General features: G+C 34.1%; 1 pseudogene; it reads left to right on the top strand.

Moving 5' to 3' along the window:
- Window positions 1-3,162: 3,162 nt before the first annotated feature.
- Window positions 3,163-4,448, top strand: LOC141504718 (aspartate aminotransferase, mitochondrial pseudogene; annotated as a pseudogene).
- The last annotated feature ends 18,088 nt before the right edge of the window (window positions 4,449-22,536 follow it).

Raw genomic sequence — 22,536 nt, 5'->3', positions numbered from 1 at the left:
AACATGTTCCTGGAACTTTTTCTTAACAAAGAGAAATGAAGCTTCTGTGATAGCATTTAACTTATAGATGCCCCCCAAAAAAGAGAAGATTCAAAGAAGTTTTTAACAGTAAAGATCATGGAGGAACTTCAGTGAATGTCTTTTAGGATGAAAGGGAGAAATAAAGACCAGGAAGCAAAAGAGTGGGAAAGCCAGTGGAAGACTTTTTATGGCAGTGCAGTATGAGTCCCTACAACTTGACAACAGCACAGGTCCCAGCAGTTACATCATAAACCAATAGTGAGAGTCCCAATGCCAAACAAAATCTGAACCAAGGGAATGCTGGGGAGAAAAGAGGGAACTGTGTTGGGAACAAACCAATGTTAAGTCAGAACCTGGACACAATGGAAGTAACGAACATTTGCAAAGGCAAAGTCTGGACTGCATAGGCAGCATCTTGGCTATGGACAAGACAGGAGTCAGAATTCAGCACCAGCATAAAGAGTTTAAATCTATACTCCCTTTACCCGAGGAGAAGAGCTAAAAAAAAAGATGAGCAAACAAGCTAAAATAATGCTCACTATGGAAAGTTACTTTTCAGATAAAGAGTATAACAATGCTACGTCAGAAGAAGCAATCAGTGAAATGTCTCAAAAGAATGTATGAATTGGACTCAATTCCAAAAGCACATAGAAGAGGAATTCAAAAGAATTCAAGAGAAAAGGAATTCAAAAGCCAAAGATGAGAGGAAGAAGAAAAATGGAAAGATAAATGAGAGGCATACAGGAAAATTCTGAAAAAATTGATCAGTGAATTCAGCACGTTTAAAAGGGAAGCACAAAAGTAAATTAAAGAAATTATAATTGAACAAATAACCAATTGATTAATAAGTTTACAATACTCCATCAAACAAAATAAAAATGTTGAAAAAATTGATTGAACAAATTATAAAGTATCTTTTAGGAAAAACAAATGACATGGAAAATAGATCTTGGAGAGAGAGAGAGATAATCTATGAATAATCAGACTACCAGAAAACCTCGATCAAAAAAAGAACCTAGAAAACATTGTGCATGAAATTATCAGTAAAAACTGTCAAAATCCGATAGAACAAAAAGACAATAGAATCATTGAAGGAATAGACAGAACCCCTCCCAAAAGAGAGAACAGGATAAAACCTCCAAGGATTGTTATAGACAAATTCCAGAACTCTCAAAGGAGAAAAAAAAACAAAGCAATTTAAATACATAAAAACACAAAAAGACTCATACAGGAGCTATCTCAACACTGAAGAACCTGTAATACCATATATCAGAAGGCAAAAGACCTGGGATTACACCCAAGATTTTAAGATCCTGCAAAATATGCAAAATATGCAAAACTCATATGTCGGGGGGGGGGGGAATGATAGATGTTCAATGAAACAGAATACTTCCAGAATCTCGTTATATGAAGACCTTAACTGAAAAGAGAATGCAAGGTGCAGAGTAAAGATGGCAACAGGAGAAGATGCTCTCTTACATGCTCTCTCTCAAAACTTAAATACTAAGGACTCTAAATAAATTTTTGAGAGACAGAACTCACAGAGGGATCCAGTGAGGAAGTTTTCCAGACAAAGGTAATCTGGAAAATAGCAGAAAGGCTCCATTCCATGGGATTAGAGGGGTGGCCTGCCAGACTGAAGGAACTTCAGCCTTCCAGAGGTAGCCCCAGGGCACCTGGGAGCAGCAGCTCATGACAGAGCTTGGAATGCAACAAAGAATCAACTACCCAGCAAAACTGAACATACTCTTCCAGGGAAAAAGATGGACTTTCAATGTACCAGAGGGACTTCAGATGTTCCTGTTAGAATGTCTAGAGCTGAACAGAAAGTTTGATCTTCAGGTACAGGTCTCAGGTGAATCATAGAGAGTGGAGGAGAAAGGCACACCTTGAGGGACTTAATGATGATGAACTACATGTATTCTGGCATAGAAGAATGATATTGATAATACTCATAGGAAACTTCTCATTTAACAGAGCAAATAGAAGGAACTTTTATGGTTGTAGCACAGAAGAGAGACCTGAGTTTGAAGATATAATATATTCTAAAAATGGAGTCAATGGCTAAAAGGGAAATGTAATGGGAGTAAGAGAAAGTAGAGGTAGAATAGGCTAAGATATTTCATATAAGAAGAGTTTTTTTTTTCAATGAGCTGTTGCAATGATATGGAAGGGGGGAAGGTGAGGGGGATGCAGGAACCTTCGCTCTCATTAGAGTTAGTTAAGAGAAGAAAGAGTATATACATATATATATATATATATAAATATGTATGCATATATATATATATATATATATATATCTATATATATATATATATATACACTCAATGGGGTATAGACATCTAGAGTAAGAAGGAGAGAAGGGGGACAGGGGCAAGGGAGGATGTGAGTGATGGATGAGAGGATGGATCGTGGTAGAGAGTGGTCAGATATAACATATTTTCTTTTTTACTTCTTTCAAGGGGCTGGGATTGGATGGCCTGCCTGGGAACACACTGCCGGGTGGTTGCTGGGCCTTAGGGGTGGTAGTTGGGCTCAGGGCCTCTTGGCCCCAGGGCTGGTGATTAGTCAGCTGTGCCAGTCAGCTACCATACAGCACATTTAAGAAAAAAGGAAAGAGTGAAAGGAGAGAGAGAGAAAATATAGTGTATGGTAGTGTGGAAGACAAATGGAGGGAGTTGTGATCAGCAATGGCAACAGTGGAAAATTATGGAACTATCTTTTGTGATGGACGTATCCTAAAGAATGTGATCCACCTGTGACTTACCTGGTGGTGTTGGAACATAGACTGAAGCAGATTTATTATTATTATTGTTGTTGTTATTTTGGGGGGGAGGTGTTTGCTGGTCAGATGGGGTTGTGTGGCTTACCTGAGTTTGCACAGTTGAACGATAATTGCGTGTCTGAGTCCAAATTTGGACCTGGATGCTACTGACTCTGGGGCTGGTGCTCTGTCCACTGTGTCACCTGACTGCCCCCCAATCAAATTTTCAAAAGAATGTTTTCTAGATATAGAAAAAATACCAATATTCATATAGAAGACTAAAAGATCAAGAATTTCAGGAGTAGAGAGATTGTGTAGCTGTGTCCTCCCACACTCTCTTGCCAGCTAATACTCATCTCTCTGTCTATTAACCTGTCATGGTATTGCTACACTCTTGCTGCTTGTTCTTCACAACCACCCCCCCTTCCACCGGGACCTCAGCACTGCTGCCACTGCTGCCAGAACAGCTTCTGGTGAACCCACATAGAGCTCCTATCTTGGGGGTGACAGAAGTATTTACAAGCAACATCGATAACAAGAAGAGGCGTTCAGGCCTCCTGAAATGATAATGGGAAGTCCTAACTTCTCCCAGACATGAGATAGAGGATCAAATTTCAGGGAAGAACTTACACAAAGATTACCTGACCATTGGATGACTGGCTGACTTTTGCAAGGCATCAGCAGAGTTGACTCTGGGAGAAAATAATGAGGGTCTGAAAAACAAATGATATTCACTTTATGCACCATTTCTGGGACAGGAGCCTTGAGGGTGGGAATCCGTTTTTCTGTAATGGTTCTTCAAATTCAGCTGGAGAATTAATCCTGGAGAAATCAGACCCTCATCTTCAGGGATACTGGCATGCAGCTGAATGACTGTCTCCTCTATGACTCCAACACTTATAGCGTTGATTTCACAAAAGCTATTGAAGACATTTTAAAAGTCCCCAAAACAGAGTCTTATCTTTTGTTATAACTGTGCTCACAACCACAAGAGAGTCAATTCTCACCATGAGAAGTAGAAAGAAATAGGATCAACGGTAAAGCAAAGGAAACTCTTTCTTTTTTTTTTTTGACATGGCATACCAGGGCTTTGCTAGGGGCTATAACAAAGGATGCTTATGCTGTTCTCCACTTCATTGATCACCCTAATGTTAATTTTAATGTGTCTCTCCCTGTCTCTCTCTCTCTCTCTCTCTCTCTCTCTCTCTCTCTCTCTCTCTCTCAGTCATATGCCAAGAACATGGGCCTCTATGATGAACATGTGGGAGTCTTTACTGTGGTTTTTAAAGATACTGATGAGGCCAAAACCTTCTCAATTGCCTCCATGATCCTGAATAGTCCTGATCTGAGGACTCAGAGCTGAAAGAGGTGAAAGGTATAGCAGATTGCATCATTAGCATGTGTATCCAGCTGGTTTCCAACTTCTAGAAAAAGGATTTCTCCTACAATTGGCAGCACACCACTGACCAGATTGACATATTTTGTTTCATACGCCTGAAAATTGAGCAAGTAGAATGGCTGACCAAGGATTTTTCTTATCAATATGAGCAAAGATGGTCACATTTATGTAGTAGGGGTCATAGCAGAACTTTGTTACATGGAAAAATTCTTAAAACCAGATCTTTCTTGTTGGTGGAAATGTGAACTCATTCCACCTATCTGAAGAGCAATTTGGAATTACACTTAAAGGACAATAAAAATGTGCATACCTTCTGATCCAGCAATACTACTCCTGGGTCAAAATATTGAAGAAATCATGAAAAAAAGGATAAAAACATGACTTGTATGCAAATGTTCATAGAAGATTTGTTTGTGGTGACAAAGAATTTGAAATTGAGGGGATGTCCATCAATTGGAGATTGCCTGAACAAATTGTGGTATATGTACAATATAGAACATTATTGTTCTATTAGAAAACCAGAAGGGATGGGAATTCAGAGAAGCCTGGAAAGACTTTTATGAACTGATGCTGAGTGAGATGAGCAGAACCAGAAGAACATTGTATACCATAACAGCAACATGGGCGTGATGATCAACCTTAATGACTTGCTTGTTTCAAATTGTAAAATTCAAAACAAAAAAAGATAGGTAGAAACTACTATTGCATATAATTGGAAAAAAATAAAATATTTATATTTTAAAAAACCAAAAAGAAAAAAGAAAAGAGAATTCAGTTCCTAAATACACAATTCAGGAGATACTTAAAAAGGTAAATGTAAAGGAGAAGGAAAAAACAAAACAAATATTAGTCAAAACCATCAAATACTCTATAACCTAAAAAGGGAAGCTATAACATTTCTAACTAGTGAGAATCTGGCTTCTCTTAGGATAATTAAAGGGTCCAGTATATATTTTTAGAAATTGGACTTAGAGTATCTCCCCATTGAAGAGACTCATGATGACATCACTATGTTTGAGACAAAAGCCTGATGAAAAGCAGGGGTATTAATTCTAAATTTCATGTCTCAGTATCCTTTGACCCACTTTAATTATGCTTTCCTGACAAACCTCAGCACTTTATTTGATGAAAACATCATAAATTGGGCAGTCCTGAGTGGAGATCTCCCCTATCTCAAGATTATTTTTAAAGTTCCCAAACTCAGAGCCTCCCAGTACAGAGACCTTTGAAATTCATATTATTAATTAAATCATGGTTGGACTTAACTCTCACTTTATTAAACAAGGTGTTTAAATACCCAATGTAGGGAGGTAAGCAGTAAATTGAGGGAGAAAACAGGCTTGAGGGGAGGGGTTAAATAATTCATGAAATGATTTGGCTTTCCATGATACATTGGTTCATGAGGATTGTGTGTCCTTGGAGGGTACTTGTTAAGGGGGTATAGTAAAAAATGATTATAATTTGATGTAATAAAAGACTCACAAAAGAACTCTTCTAATAAGACAGAAGAGGGGAGGATATTTAATGACTTTGGGACAAAGCTGCTTATCAAACAATCAAGCAAGTAATCTGTGATCATACTTTGATAACACTTTGATTTTATCAATCAATGAATCAAGCCATGTTTGATGATACCTGATGAATAGTACTTGAGTGATAAATAATACCAGGCAAAGAGACACAATGATTAATAGTTTTAGAAGGAATGAATGGAGGGTGTGAACACTAAGTAAATTCTGTTCAGCAGCTTTGGCTCAGAGAGGGAATAATATGCAGGCCTACTTGGGTTTAGAAATCTCTCCTACTCTACTGTGAATAGAGGGCTAGGCAAAGGAAAAGAAAAAGGAAGAAGGGAATCATAAAAGGGAAGCTGAGGGTATTCGTGAAAATTAATTGAAAGTTAAATTTAAAAATTAAAAGTTAAAGGAGAAAGGGAGTAAAAGTTGGGTGAGTAGGAATAAAATGAAAGGAAAGAGAAAAATATAAATGAAAAAAGATAGCATGGTGGAGAAATACAGAATTAGTCATCATAATTGTAAATGTGAGTGGGATGAATTATCCCTTAAAACAGAATTGAATAGCAGAATGGAATAAAAACCAGAATCCTAGAATATGTTGTTTACAAAAAATACATGTGAATCACAGAGATACACAAAGCATAAAAGGAAAAGGATGGAGCAAAATATACTATGATTAAACTGAAGTAAAAAAAATCAGGGGGAAGAGATCCTGATCTCAGATAAAGTAAATACAAAAATTAATCTCATTAAAAAAGAAATAAGGAAAAAATCTAAATCTTCTTAAAAGGCACTATTGGTAATGAAGCTATACCATTACCAAACATGTATGCACCTAGTGGCATAGCATACAAATTCCTAGAGGAAAAGCTGAATGAATTACAAGGAGACATAGACAGAAAAATTTTAATTAAGAGGGACCTTAACTTCACGTTCTCATAACTAGATAAATGTGACCACAAAATAAACAAGAAGGAAGTTAAAAAAGGTGAATGAAATTTTAGAAACTTTGGATATGATAGATCTCTGGTGGAAAGTTAATGGGGATAAACAGGAATAGTCCCTTTTCTTGGCAATACATGGCACCTATACCAAAAGGAACCATGTGCTAGGGCATAAAAACTTTACAAACAGTTGAAGAAAGGTTGAAATGATAAATGAAAACTCCTCAGACTATGATACAAAAAAAATTACATGATATAAAGGGTCATGGAAAGAGAAATCAAATACTAAATGGAAACTAAATAACTTACTTTTAAATAATGTGTGGATCAAACAACAAACAATAGAAATAATCAATAATATATTAAAAAATGACACTAGTGAGATATGACATCTTTAAGTAATGTAGTCAAGGCAACTTTGAGGGGAATTTTTATATTTCTAAATGTCTTTATGAATTAAATAGAAAAACAGGAGATCAATGAATTATGCATGCAAATAAAAAAATCTAGAAAAAGAACAAATTAAAGATCCCCAATTAAATACAAAATTAGAAATTCTGAAAATCAAGAAAGTGATTAATAAAATTGAATACAAGAAAGCCATTGATCCACTATATAAAACTTAGAGTTGGTTTTATGAATAAGGCAATAACATAGATAAAACTTTGGTTAACTTTATTTTTTGATAGAGAGAAGAAAACCAAATTACCAATATCAAAAACAAAAAAGGTGAACTAACCATCAATTAGAAAGAAATTAAAGAGATATGGCAGATCTAATTTGCCAACTGCATACACAAAAAAATGGATAACCTGAGTGAAATTAATGAATATTTACAAAAATTTAAACTGCTCAGATTAACAAAAGACAAGATAAATTACTTAACATAATTGCAGAAAAAGAAATTGAAGGTACATCAATAAACTCCAAATGCAAAAGTCTCCAGGTTCAGATAGATTGCAAGTGAATTCTACCAAGCATTTAAGGATAAATTAATTACTATTCAATATTAACTACTTTAAAAAATAGGAGATGAAGCATTTCTTCCAAATAGCTTTTATAACAGCAACATGTAGGTGTTACATAAACCAGGAAGAACCAAAACAAAGAAGATAATAGCTCAATCTCCCTAATGAATATTCATGTAAAAATGTTAAATAAAATTTTAATAGTGGGACAAAAGACTTATACCAGGTACACAGGGGTTGTTCAATATTTAAAAAATGCAATATAATGAATATATAAATAGCAAAACCAACATAAATCAAATGATTATCTCAATAGATTCTGAAAAAGCCTTGACAAAGTGCAACATCCATTCCTATTAGAAAGAATAAGAATAAATGCAGTTTTCATTAAAATAATAAATAGTATCTATCAAATAATAATCAATATTAAATAAAATTGATAGGAACTTGGAGCATTTCTACTAAAATCAGGAAGCTCTAACAATAAGAGAAGAAAAAGAAATTGAAAAAATCAGAACTGTCAATGAGGAAGCAAAGATTTTACTCTTTGTAAAAGATGTGTTGATATAGTTAGAGAAACTGAGAAAATCATTTAAAAACTTCTTGAAACAACAAAAAAGGATATTAAAATAAACCCACATAAATTTTAAGCAGTTCTATATTTAAATACAAAGCACAAGAGCAAGAGATAGAAAGAGGCATTTCATTTAAAGTAATTATAGACAACATCAAATACTTGGGAATGTACCTCCTAAGACAAAGCCAAAAACTGTATGAACATAATCATATATTCATAACCATATGAACATAATTATAAACTATTCTCACCCAAATAAAGTTGGATCTAAATACTTGGAAAAAATGTCAATTGCTCATGGTTAAGTCAAACTAATGTAATAAAATTGATAATTCCACCCTAATTAAATTACTTATTCAGTGTCATACCATTCAAACTATCAATGAATTATTCTACCAAGATAGAAAGAATAGTAATAAAATTAACCTGGAGCAAAACTTAATCAATAAAACAAGGAAAATGATAATTAATAATGTACAGGAAGGTGACCTAGCTCTACTAAATCAAAAACTATACTATAAAATGGCAGTCATCAAAACTGCCTGGTACTGGTTAAGAAAAAGAGTAAGGGAACAGTGGATTAGGTTAGGTTCAAAAGAAACTGCAGTAAATGACTACAGCAATCTTCAGTTTGATAAACCCAAATACATTAGCTTCTTGGATAAGAACTCACTGTTTGACAAAAATTGTTGGGAAACCTGGAAAATAGTATCACAAAAATTAGACATGAATCTAGATCTCACACCTTATACCAAAACAAAATCAAAATGGTACAGGATTTAGACAAAAAGGGCAACCATAGATAAATTAAAAGACTAAGAATTACTGTAGCTATCTGATCCATGGAAAGGGGACAAATTTATGACCAAACAAGAAATAGAATAAATTATAAACTGCAAAATAAATGATTTTTCTTATATTAAATTAAAAAGGTTTTGCTCTAATAAAATCAATGCTGCTAAAATAAAAAGGAAAGCTGAAGGAAACAATTTTCAAAACTAGAAAACTAGGAAACGATTTTTGAAACTATAGGTACTGATAATGGTCTCATTTCTACAATATTTAGAGAATTACATTAATTTTATAAGATTACAAATCATTCTTCAATTTATAAATGGCCAAAAGATATGAATAGATATTTTTCAAATGAAAAAATTAAAGATATATACAATCACATAAAAATGCTCCAAATAATTATTGATTAGAGAATGTAAATTAAAACAACTCTTAGATATCACCTCACACCTTTCAGATTGACTAAGATGACAAAAAGGGATAGTGATTAGTATTAGAAAAGTGATGGGAAGATTGGGACATTAATGAATTGTTGGTGCAGTTGATAAATGATACAACCATTCTGATGAGCTATAATGGACAAAGAGCAATAAAACTGTTCATTCCCTTAAAGCCAGCAAATTCAAAACTACACTTAAATCCAGAAAAAAATCATAAAAAATGGGAAAAGTCATACATGTTCCTAACTATTCATAACACCTCTTTTTGAAGTGAAAAATAATTAGAAATTGAGGGGATGGCCATCAGTTGGGTAATGACTAAACAATTTATGGTACATGAATAATGTGGAATATTGTTATTCTATAAGAGACCATCAATGGTTGGACTCTAGGGAATCATGATATGAGTTATAGGATCTGATGTTTAGTGAAGGGAGCAGAACCAAAATAACAATGTATATGTCAACACAACATTGTGAGATGGTCAACCTTGACAGAAGCAGCTACCCTCAGTAGTTCAGAGAACTATTAGATTAGATATGAACAATTATATCCCCATCTAAAGGAAGAAAAACAAAATAAAGCAAGAAAAAACCCCAAAAGTTAAATAACCTTCTGAATCTGATGAACACTTTTTAAAAAAATCTCTTCTATATCTTTTTCCCTTAATCCTAATTCCTCATACTGAAAATTACTAATCTATAAACATGTTTATCAGAAACATGTATGTTCAATCTTAGCCTGACTGTTCGCTTCTTAGGGGAGGAGGGTGGGAAGGAAGGATGGAAGGAAATTGTATAGCTTCAAAATGTACATATGCATATGAATGAATGTCAAAAAACCTTATTAATGTGGATTTGCAAAAATGTAAATAGAAAAAGACTATGAGCCCTGTCGTTTTCAGGTAAAGCCATCCTCTCATAGGTAAATTTCCAAGGTTATTACCTTATCTTGGATGTATGAGATCCCACATTTAATTATTGTCACTTTAATTAAATTATATTTTACATATTTGTTCATCTCCAATTCTTGTCCCAGTGCCTCCAATATTTGAATCTAAGCCCACTTGAGAATTTTTCATATACCCTCTTTCTTTGCCCTGTCCATATGCCTGTAACTTTATGACTTCCATTCATATTGTTGGATTTACTTACAAAGATGTGAATCCTTCTCTTTATGGGAATGCTGCTCTTGATTAGAAAGCCAAAATCACCCACATAACATTAATATTTTTGGCCTTCTTTTTTGTTTGCTCTTGTTTCCTTTGCCATATATAGTATACAAACAAACTCATTTCTCTCTATTCCTCCCTATTTGTTATTTTCTGTCCTTATCCAATGATATTTTCTCAATGAACCCAAGATCCTAGATAATTATACTAATTTGTCTAAGATTTCATTTTGGAATACTAATAAAATAATAATCTACTATCTTTCTTTTAGATCACAATATGGTCCATTTTCAAAACATCCACTCTTTTATGTTGCTTCGTATTTTCATTTTATTCAGACAGATAGAGAGAGAGAGAGAGAGAGAGAGAGAGATAGATAAACTTTATCTTCTTCCATTAGATTATAACTCCCTGATGACTGAATATGTATTCAAGTTATCTTTATATTTTCTTTCATTAAGAACAGGTAGAATTTAAAATATAGTTATTGAATGAATCTTCAATTCTTTTGTTTTTCTTTCCCCAAATACTGCTAATATTCAAAAAGGAAGCCACCACTTTGACTTGGTGCTTATTTTACTTGAAATTAAGGGTTTTTGCCTTTTTTAAAATTTATTTTTTTAATCTCATTTTGTACAAATTTTTTTTTACATTAATAAAATATTCTTGTTTACAAGTATACAAAATACCCCTCCTCCCCCACGAATATAGACAGACTTGCTTGGGCGAAAAAAGTAAAGGGGAGAGAAAACAATTAAAATAAAAATATAGTAATAATTGTAGGTATGGCCAGGAAGCACAATGGATGAAGCACCAGCCCTGCAGCTATGAGCACCTGATTCCATATCCAGCCTCGTAAACCCAACTATCACCCAGCTGTGTGATATGCAAGCCACCCGATCCCCACTGCCCTGCAAAAACCAAAAGAGAAAAGAAAAAATAAGACCCAAAATAAAATAAAATAGTAATAATAGTAGGGGTGGCTGGGTGGCAGACAGAGCATTGGCCCTTGAGCCAGGAGCACCTGGGTCCAAATCCAGCCCCAGACACCTAAATATCACCCTGCTATGTGGCCCCAGGTAGGCCATCCAGCCCCACTTGCCCTGCACCCTCCCCTAAATAATAATAACAAAAAATGTGCTTGAGACTTTGTTCCAATACCAACAACTCTGTCATGGGTGGATCTCATACTTTATGATAAGACCATCACAAAAGTTACTTCCATATTTTTCCACCGCTGCCATTGTTAATTGCAACTCCCTCCTTTCTTATTTCTCCACTACCATGTACACTATTTTCTCTCTCCTTTCACTCTGAATCTGCTGTAGGGTCGTTGACTGGCTCAGCATACAGATCCCTAGTCCTGGGGCCAAGAAGCCCTGAGCCCCCATAACACCCTGTAGGCCTACCATCCACCTGGCCCCATGGTCCTGGGTAGGCCTTCCAATCCCAGCCCCTTGCAAGAAGCAAGAAAGAAAATGTGTTATATCTAACCAGTCTCCCTCCATGTTCCATCCTCTCCTCCTTTATTCACATCCCCACCGCTTCCCCCTGCTCCCCCCTCCTTCTTACTCCAGATGTCTATACCCCATTGAGTATATATGCTGTTTCCTCTCCTAGCTATCTCTGATGAGAGCAAAGGTTCCCTCATTCCCCCTTGCCCCCCCCCTTCCATATCATTGCAATAGCTCATTGTAATAAAAAAAATCTTATGTGAAATATCTTGGACTATTCCCCCTCTCCTTTTTCTTTCTCCCATTCCATTTCCCTTTTTTTCTATTGACTCCATTTTTACACCATATTTTATCTTCGAATTCAGCTTTCTCCTGTGCTTCAAGTATAAAAGCTCTCTCTAACTGTTCTATTAACTGAGAAGGTTCATATTAGTATTATCAGTGTCATTTTTCTATGCAGGAATACACGCAGTTCATCCTCATTAAGTCCCTCATATTCCCCCCATCTCCTCCAGTCTCCATGCTTCACCTGAATCCTGTATCTGAAGATCAAACCTTCTATTCAGCTCTGGCCAATTCAAAAGGAACATTTGAAATCCCCCCTGGTTCATTTAACGTCCATCTTTTTCCCTGGAAGAGGACATTCAGCCTTGTTGAGTAGTGCATTCTTGGCTGCATTCTAAGCTCTTTTGCCTTCCGGTATATTGTATTCCAAGCCCTACGAGCTTCCAATGTATTTGCTGCTAAGTCCTGTGTGATCCTGACTGCAGCTCCATGATATTTGAACTGTGTCCTTCTGGCTGCTTGTAATATTTTCTCTTTGACTTGGGAGTTCTGGAACTTGGCTATAATATTCTTGGGGTTGTTTTTTTGAGATCTCTTTCTCTGGGGGATCGGTGGATTCTCTCCATTTCTATTTTGCCCTCTGCTTCTAGAATATCAGGGCAATTTTCCTGTAGTATTTCTTTGAAAATGATGTCAAGGCTCTTTTCCTGATCATGACTTTCAGGTATTCCAATAATTTTTAAATTATCTTTCCTAAGTCTGTTTTCCATATCAGTTGTTTTTTCAATGAGATATTTCACATTTTCTTCTAATTTTTCATTTTTTTTTTTGTTTTGAAGTATTGATTCCTGATTTCTGGTAAATTCATCAATCTCCCTGAATTCTATTCTTTGTCTGAAGCATTTGTTCTCCTCAGAGAGTTTTCTTATCTCTTTTTCCATCTGGCCAATTTTGCTTTTTAAAGCATTCTTCTCAATAACTTTTTGAACTGTTTTATCCATTTGACCTAAGCTGGTTTTTAGCATGCTATTTTCTTCAGCATTTTTTGGGATTTCCTTGACTAAGCTGCTGACTTCGTTTTCATGTTTTTCCTGCATCTCTCTCCTTTCTTTTGCCAGTTTTTCTTCCTACTCCCTCATTTGATTTTCAAAGTCTTTTTTGAGCTCTGTCATAGCCTGAACCCAATTTCTGTTTTTCTTGGAGTCTTTAGATGCAGGAGCTTGTGCTTCCTTATCTTCACACTGTGTATTTTGATCCTTCTTGTGCTCATTTGCAAAATATTTCTCAATAGTCTTCATTTTGTTTCTCTGCTTGCTCGTTTTCCCAGCCTGGGACTGGTTTTGGGGTGCTTCCTGAGCTTTTGGGGCACTCCCACAAGGGTCTCAGTGTGTGAGGCTCTGTCCTCCCTCCTGGTCTGTGAATGAACATATGCACCCCCCTCTGCCATGGGGCTGAGGTTGGGAGTGCCCTGCTGTTCTATGGGGGGGCCTAGACTTCCATCAGGATGTGAACATGGTCAGATCCCCAGTGTCCTGTTCCAGGGGCAGAGGACCGAGCTCGCAGTTTCTCTTTACTCCCCTCCCTCAGCTCAATGGGCTCATGCTGTGGGGGCTCCTGCTTACCAGCTCCGCCTGCTTCTGTTTCCAGCTCTGGGCTGCAGAAAGACCAAGCTGCTCCCTGTGTGCCCCCAGGGCTGGGCTCCACGTGCTCTCTCTGGCAGAGATCCCTCACTGTTCCCCCACTTTGTGCCTGGTGCTCCTCCGTGTACAGCTCAGGAAACTTCCCCCTGCTGTGAGCTGAGACTCCCAGCGCCCTGTGGCTGCCTCCCGGAGGCTGAAGTTGTTTTGCTCTGGCGGGCCACCCCTCTGGCAGGCCGTGGCTCCGTCCTGACCCCGGGGAGCAGAGCCTTTCTTCTCTTTTCCAGGTTACCTTGAGTAGGAGAACTGCCTCACTGCGTCCCTTTGTGGGTTCTGTCTCTTGAAACTTTAGTTAGAGTCCTTAGCTGATGAGTTTTATCAGAGAGCTCCTAAGACTCGTTCCCTTCTTGTCGCCATCTTGGCCGTTTTTTGCCTTTTTTATGTTCATAATGTATTCTATGTGGCACTATCTATTAATTAAATGAGTATTAAAGAATCAATTTGAAGCTTTCATTTTGGAAATGGATTACATAGCTAGTCCCATTCTTTATTCTACTAAACTCCTGATACTCTGAAAAAAAGCACCTTTCCTACTCTTCTCCTTTTGAAAGTGTTTAGAGCCTAATACTGCTTGTTGTTTTGAACTATTAATTTTTCTGGAGCCTAGTTGATTGATAATTACAAAACTAACATGTATTCACCATCGAATGTTGTGAATTTCATTTTAAATTCATTGGTCAGAGAGTCCAAAGCATAAGTATTTACAGAAATAGAAATCTTTAGAGGTATTTTTAATGATTTTTTGCTTGTTTTGTTTGTGAGGATCACAACTGAGTTCATAAAACAGGTAAATAACTAAGCCTTTTACATCAATCCCTGAAAGTGTAATAAAGTCACACTTTTGTCTTGAAATGATATTTTGAATGTTCAACATTTTAAATCACACATAAAAATCACATTTTTTCTTGAAAAACAATACTGAAAAATCCTCGAATGCAATAAATATCAAGAAAATTTAGTGTTTTATATGTTTATGTCACATTTTATGTACTAAAAATGTGCATTATAAAATTCATAGTTCTTGATAATTAACTGTTCTATACTGAAATGTTTGTGCTATATGATAATATATAAATGTATATGTGGAATGAATGTCTAGATATGCTATATATGTATATTCATAAATACATCTCTCTCTCTCTCTCTCTCTCTCTCTCTATATATATATATATATATATATATATATATATATATATATGTATATAATATATTTGGCTCTATCAGAAGAAATTAGAGAAAGAAGAACATTGCAAGACTTGACTTCAGTCCTTAATCCTTAGATGATAAATGGGTTCATTTGCTGAAAACAGAAGCTTTCCATAACAAAATTTTAAAGATTGTATATAACAATTATATTTTTGTTTTGTGATTATGATTAAAAAAATCAATCTTCTATTATGGCTTCTAGAAATTTTTAGGGTTAACTCTGCATGATGTCATAATAAAACATAATTAAGTAGTTTGTTGTGTTTTCTCAAATATGACTGATACATTTCAATAAAGTATTAAGAAATCATCCAGCAGTACTATATTGAAGTTTTATTTAACAAATTTTTATAAAATATACTTTGATTCTGCAATATGGTCCAGAGAGAATATTTTGAAGAATTTTCTTTTTATCCATCCTTCTTCAATGGCAGTGGGAGGACAAAATCATAAATATGTGGGTTTTTTTCCCCTTAGGGTACATGGTGGAGAGCAAAGGTACAAAAATGTACATAAGTAAAAAAAAGTATTTTGTTTTATCGAATTTTTAGGAAAACACAAAGGTTAAGTATACAAGGAAATTATAGGAATATAAACATCACTGATAAATGATCTAGGCAAAGTTAAACACTCTAATGATCACCAAATCAGTGTATTATCTAGAATATAAAGTGTATGAAAAAGAGCACTAGGGTTACTTTAAAAAAAAACTTAGAATTGAGTCCTAATGAATCCAATCACTTAGAACATGATCTTTGAAGAATTAATTAACTTCTAAGTCTCAGTTTCATAAACTAAAATGAGTAAGCAATAAAATTCTGGATACTATCATTTAACATTTTAATAAGCATCTATTTTTAAATTTAATTTAAAATAATTTTTAAAATTTTTATTCAATCTGTGACTGTATTTTGATAGTACTTTGAGATTAACAAGCAATAAACTATTCAAGTTATGATTGATGGAACCTGATAAATAACACTTAGTTGATAAAACTTACCGAATGAGGAGGCACAAAGATCTATAATTTTAAAGTGAAAGAAGGGTGGGTATGAACACTGAGCAAATTCTATTCAATAAATTTGGCCCAGAAAAGAAATAAGATACATTTCCATTTGGGTTTAAAAATCTATCCTAATCTACAGGGAAGTTGGTGGTAAAGGAAAGAAAAAGGAAAAAATGACTGGAAAAAAAGAGAAGGCAAACGTATAAGTGAAAATAAACTGATAGTTAAATTTTTTTTTAAAAAGTTAGTAGAGAAGGGGAGTTAAACTTTGGTAAGGAGGAATAAGAGGAAAGGAAAGAGAAAATATATATGGAGAAAGATAGAATGGGGGAGAATATAATAAAATTAGTAATCTTAACTGTGAGTATAATGAAAACTTTCCCATAATATGGAAGGGGATATCAGAATGGATTAAAAACCAGGATACTAAACTATTTTGTTTACAAGAAATACAATTGAAGCAGAGAGATACACGCAGATAAAAGATAAAAGTGGAGCAAAATGCATTATGTTTCAACAGAAGTAAAACAATCAGGGATAGTAATCCTGATCACAGATAAAACAAAGAATAAATTGCTCCCATTGAAAGGGATAAGGAAGGAAATTACATCTTCTTAAAAGGTTATATCATTATTAAACATGTATGCAACTAGTAGCATAGCATCCAAATTCCTAGAGGAAAAACTGAGTGAATTACAAGGTGACATAGATAGCAAAACATTAATAATGGGGGACCTCAACCTCCCTCTCTCAGAACAAGATAAACCTTACCACAAAATGAACAAGAAAGAAGTTAAGAAGAGATATAATATCTTAGAAAATTAAGATGTAGAAGACCTCTGGAAAAAACTAAATGGGGATGGAAAAGAATATGCCTTTTTCACTGTACTACATGGCATCTTAACCAAAAATGAAAATGTCCTAAGCATAAAAACCTTATAATCAAATGCAGAAAGGCAGAACTACTAAATGCCTACTTCTCAGATCATGATGCAATAAAATTACATGTAATAAAGGGTCATGGAACATTAGTTGGAAACTAAATAACTTAATTTTAAATAATAGGTAGATGAAACAGCAAATCATAGAAATTATAAATAACTATATCGAAGAAAATGATAACAATGAGACATCATAGTAAAATTTATGGGATACAACCAAGGCAGTTTTTTATGTTTTTTAGATTTTTCAAGGCAATGGGGCTAAGTGGTTTGCCCAAGGCCACACGGCTAGGTAATTATTAATTGTCTCAGGTCGGATTTGAACCCAAGTACTCCTGACTCCAAGGTGGGTGCTCTATCCACTGAGCAAACTAGATGCCCTCAAGACAGTTTTTAAGGGGAAATTTTATATCTCTAAGTGCTTATTTGTATGAGAGAGAGAGAGAGAGAGAGAGAGAGAGAGAGAGATCAGTGAATCAAGTTTGTAATTACAAAAGCTAGGGGAAAAAGAACAAATTAAAGATCCCCAATTAAATAACAAATTACAAAAACTGAAAATGAAGGGAGAAATTAAACCAAGAAAAACCATTGTTGTAATAAATAAAATTCAGTTGATTTTTTGAAAAACTAAACAAAAAAAAATAATTGGTTCATATGATTAAAAAAAGAAAAAAGATAACCAAACTGCCAGTATCAAAAATGAGAAGGGTGGGACGGCTAGGGAGTGCAGTGAATAGAGCACTGGCTTTGGAGTCAGGAGTACCTGGGTTCAAATCCGACCTGAGACAATTAATAATTACCTAGCCGTGCGGCCTTGGGCAAACCACTTAGCCCCATTGCCTTGAAAAATCTAAAAAAAAAGTGAGAAGGATGGACTAACCAACAATGAGGAGGAAATTGAAGAGATAATTCAGAGCTACTTTGCCAAACTTTATGCCAATAAGTTGATAACCTGAGTGAAATGGATGAATATTTACAAAAATATAAACCCCCCAAATTAACAGAAGATGAAATAAATAGGTAATAACCCCATTTCAGTAAAAGAAATTGAATAAATCATCAACAAACAGTCTGGTAAAAGCCTACAGGTCCAGATGGTTTTATAAAGGAAATCTGTCAAATATTTAAGGAACGATTAATTCCTATTCTACATAAACTATTAAAAACAAGAGTAATTCTGCTAAATTATTTTTTTGTCACCAATAGGATGCTGACACCTAAACCAGTAAGAACCAAAGGAGACAAAGAAAATGATAGACCAATCTCCCTAATGAACACTGATGCAAAAATATTAAAAAAAAATTAACGGAAAGATTACAATAAGTTGTTACTAAAATAATACACCACTATCAGGCAGCATTTAAACCAGTTAGACTGTGATCATTCAATATTAGAACAACACTCAACATAATTGAGCACATCAATAGGGAAAATCAGCATAAATTTTATAATTATCTTAAAAGATGCTGTAAATGCCTTTCATAAAATACAACATACATTCCTATAAAAATCACTACAAAAGAATTGGAATAAATGGAGTTTTACTTAATACTAAGTAGTCTCTATCTCAAAGCATCAGCAAATAGTGTAAGTAATGAGGAAAAACTAGGAACATTTCCAATATGATCAGGGGTGAAAGGAGGATTGCCCAGTATTACTATTATTTTCAATAATGTATTAGACATGGTAATTTTAGCAGGAAGAGATGAAAAAGAAATTGAAGGAATCAGAATTGGCAATGAGGAAGTAAAGCTTTCACTCTTTGCACATGATATGATGTGGATACTTAGAAAACTTTAAAAAATATTTTAAAATCGTTTTGAAAATAATAACAAATTGAGCAAAATAGAAGGATATAAAATTAAGCCACATATATCAATAACATTTCTATATATAAACAAAATTCCAAAAGCAAGAAATAGAAGAGAAATTCCATTTAATGTTACTGTAGACACCATTAAATACTTGAGAATTTGCCTCCCATAGCAAACCCAGAAACTAGAAGAAGACACGTCCAAATAATGTCAGATCTAACAAGTTGAAAAAATGTCAATTAGGCATAGTTAGGTTGAGCTAATATAATAAAAATTATAATCTTACCCAAATTAAATTACTTATTCAGTGTCATATCAATCATACTACCAAATAATTATTTTACAGAACTAGAAAAATAGTAACATAATTCATCTGGATCAACAAAAGGTCAAGAATATCAAAAGACTTCATGAAAAAAAATTTAAAGGAAGGTGGGCCTAGTTCTACCATGTCTAAAATTGTACTATAAAATGACAGTCATCAAAACTTCCTGATACTGGTAATGAAGTAGACTAACTGATCAGCGGATTAGGCACAAAAGAAACAATAGTAAATGACTACAGTTATTTACTTTTGATAAACCAAAATATACTAGATTTTGGAATAAAAATTCAATATTTGAAAAATTTATCTGGAAAAATAGTAAATAGCATGACAAAAACTAAGCATAGATCCACATCTCACACGCTCTACCAAATTATAGTCAAAATGGTTATAGGATTTAAACCAAAAATGGAACATGATAGATGAATTAATAGAAAAGATATACTCTATCTATCAGATGTATGGAAAGGGGAGAAATTTTGGACAAAGCAAATAATAGAGTACATTATAAAATGCAAAATGAATGATATTGACTAGATTAAAATAATATTTTGTGCTTAAAAATCAATAAAGTCAAAATTAGAAGAAAAGCACAAAGCTGGGAAAAGCTCTTCACAGCTAAGGGCTTCTGATAAAAGTCTCATTTCTAAAATATATGGAGAATCATTAGTCATTTCTCAATTGATAGTCAAAATATATGAACAGACAATTTTCACATGAAGAAATTAAAGCTTTATATAATCATAGGGAAAAAATTTGCCAATTCATTATTAATTAGAGAAAAGTAAATTGAAATATGAGGTTCCACTTTCTAACTATCAGACTTGTAAATATAACCAAAAGGGTAAATGATCAATGTTGGAGAGGTTGAGGGAGGATTGGGATTTTCTGGCATTGCTGGTGGAACTTGTGAACTGATTAACCATTCAGGAGAGCAGTAAGGAATTATGCCCAAAGAGCAATAAAAATGATTACACTTTGACCCAGTAATACCAATATTAGGTCTATATCCAAAAGAAATCATAAAAACAGGAAATATTCCATATGTATCAAAATATTCCTTCACACCTCTTTTTATAGTGACAAAGAATTGGAAATTGGGGGGGCATGCCTTTCAATTGGGAATGGTTGAACAAGTTATGGTATATGAATGTTATGCAATACTATTGTTATATAAGAAATCATAAATGGTTGGACTCTAGAGAGGTGGAATGAATTAAAGAAACTGATGCTGAGGGAAGAGTGTAGAATCAAGAGAATATTTTACACATTAACAACAAAATGATGAGTTGATCAACCTTGATGGATACAGCTCCTCTCAGCAACTCAGGGAACTGGAACAACCCTATTGAATCATCTGTCTATAATATTATCCCCATCCAGAGGAAGAAAAAGTAAACAAAACCAAAAACAAACAAAAAAACCCTTGAATCTGATGAACACTAAAATATTTTTTTTAAAAACAGTATTTTATGCATTTCTTTACCTTAATCATAATTCATAATGGGGAAATTGACTAATTTGTAAACACATTTTATACATATATGTAGTTGTAGTATTTTATATTATTTAAATTTATATATATATGTATATATATGTATATATATATATACATATATATACATATATATATATATGTATATGCATGTAGTTGTAGTATTTACCTGACTGTTGCTCGTCGCTGAGGGAAGGGGGTGTGTGGGAAGGAAAGATGATTGAAAATTAGCAGCTATATATGTATATGTTTTTTAAAATTTTTCATGTAGTTGGAGAAATAAAATATCAGTTTAAAAAAGAAATGCTTATTAAATGGCATTGCCTCAAAATAACTAATTACCCTCCCCTCTTCTGTCTCTTTAAAAATACACTTCTGAAGAGTCTTGAATTACATCTATTTAAAATCATTTTACTTTACCCACTTTTCAAATACCCTCCAAGAACATAAAATCTTTATGAGCTAAAGTATCTTCTAAAGCCAAATCATTTCATGTACCATTTGTACCCTCTCCCCAAGAATGCTTTCTCTCACACACCCCCCTTTAGCTCCCCAGGTAGCATATTTAAAAAGTATTAACCCTTCTAGGTGGTTTCTCAGGCTCTGCTCTTAAGGTCCTATAGAGACTCAAAGTATTCTATGCACTGGGATACCCTGAAGGTCTCTCTTAACTACTTAGTTGTAAAGCATGAGAGACTCATACTCAGGACTTCCCACAATATGATACCCTCATTAGGGGAAGTGCCAAGCTTTGTGATCACAGCAGAATTAAAGCAGGTCAAAGAAAATGAGACATTTAAATTTAGAATACACATCCCTGATTTTCATCAGGACTTTTTGTCTCAAACATGATTACTATCTTGGTCCTCTTCAAGGAAGAGACAAGAACCAAACATACCCATGGCTTCTATCTCCAATCTTTTCAATTGTATTAATCCCTTTAATATTCCTAAGAGAAATACAATTCTGAAGAGTTACAAGCATTGTATCTTCCCTTAAAGGGTTATAGACACAATTTGATGGTCCTGACAAACATAGGTTTTGTTTTGTTTTTTTCCTTCCCTTTTTCATTTGCCTTTTTATGAATCTTGAGTCCTGCATTTGGAAATTTAATTCTCTGTTTAGTTCTGGTGTTTTTATCAGAAAATTTTGGAAGTCCTTTATTCTGTTGAACATCCATCTTTTCCTATGAGAGTATATATGCTGAATTTTACATAACAGTAAGTTCTTGTTTGTAATCCTAGGTCCTTTGCCCTCTGTTATAAGCTATTCCAGGTCCTCAGAACTTATAAGTTCTGAGTATATATGATTGTCTTTTGTATTTAAATGGTTTCTTTTTTGTTCCTTGCAATATTTTCCCTTTTTTGACAAGTCTGGAATTTTACTATAATAGCCCTTGGTGTTTTTATTTTCTGTTCAGTTTCTGGAGTGGTTCTGTGTATTCTTTAAATGACCATATTTTCTTCTTGTTCTAGAAGATTAGGACAAATTCTCTGTAAATTTCCTGCAAGATGTTCTACAGGTTCTTCTTTGATGTGTGCTTTCTAGTAGTCCAATGATTCATAAATTATCTCTCCTGGATACATTTCCAGGTCATTTGGTTTTTCTAAAAGGTAATTTTTGTTTTCTTCAATTTTTTTAGTCTTTTTATTTAATTTGATGTAATCTTATACTCAAAGATTTATTGATTTTTATTTGCTTAATTCTAATTTTTAGT

This window comes from Macrotis lagotis, chromosome 1 (genome assembly GCF_037893015.1).
Source record: "Macrotis lagotis isolate mMagLag1 chromosome 1, bilby.v1.9.chrom.fasta, whole genome shotgun sequence".
NCBI classification, from domain to species: domain Eukaryota; kingdom Metazoa; phylum Chordata; class Mammalia; order Peramelemorphia; family Peramelidae; genus Macrotis; species Macrotis lagotis.
The sequence above is the reverse complement of the archived record's forward strand: the minus strand, read 5'-3'. Positions and strand labels throughout refer to the sequence as shown.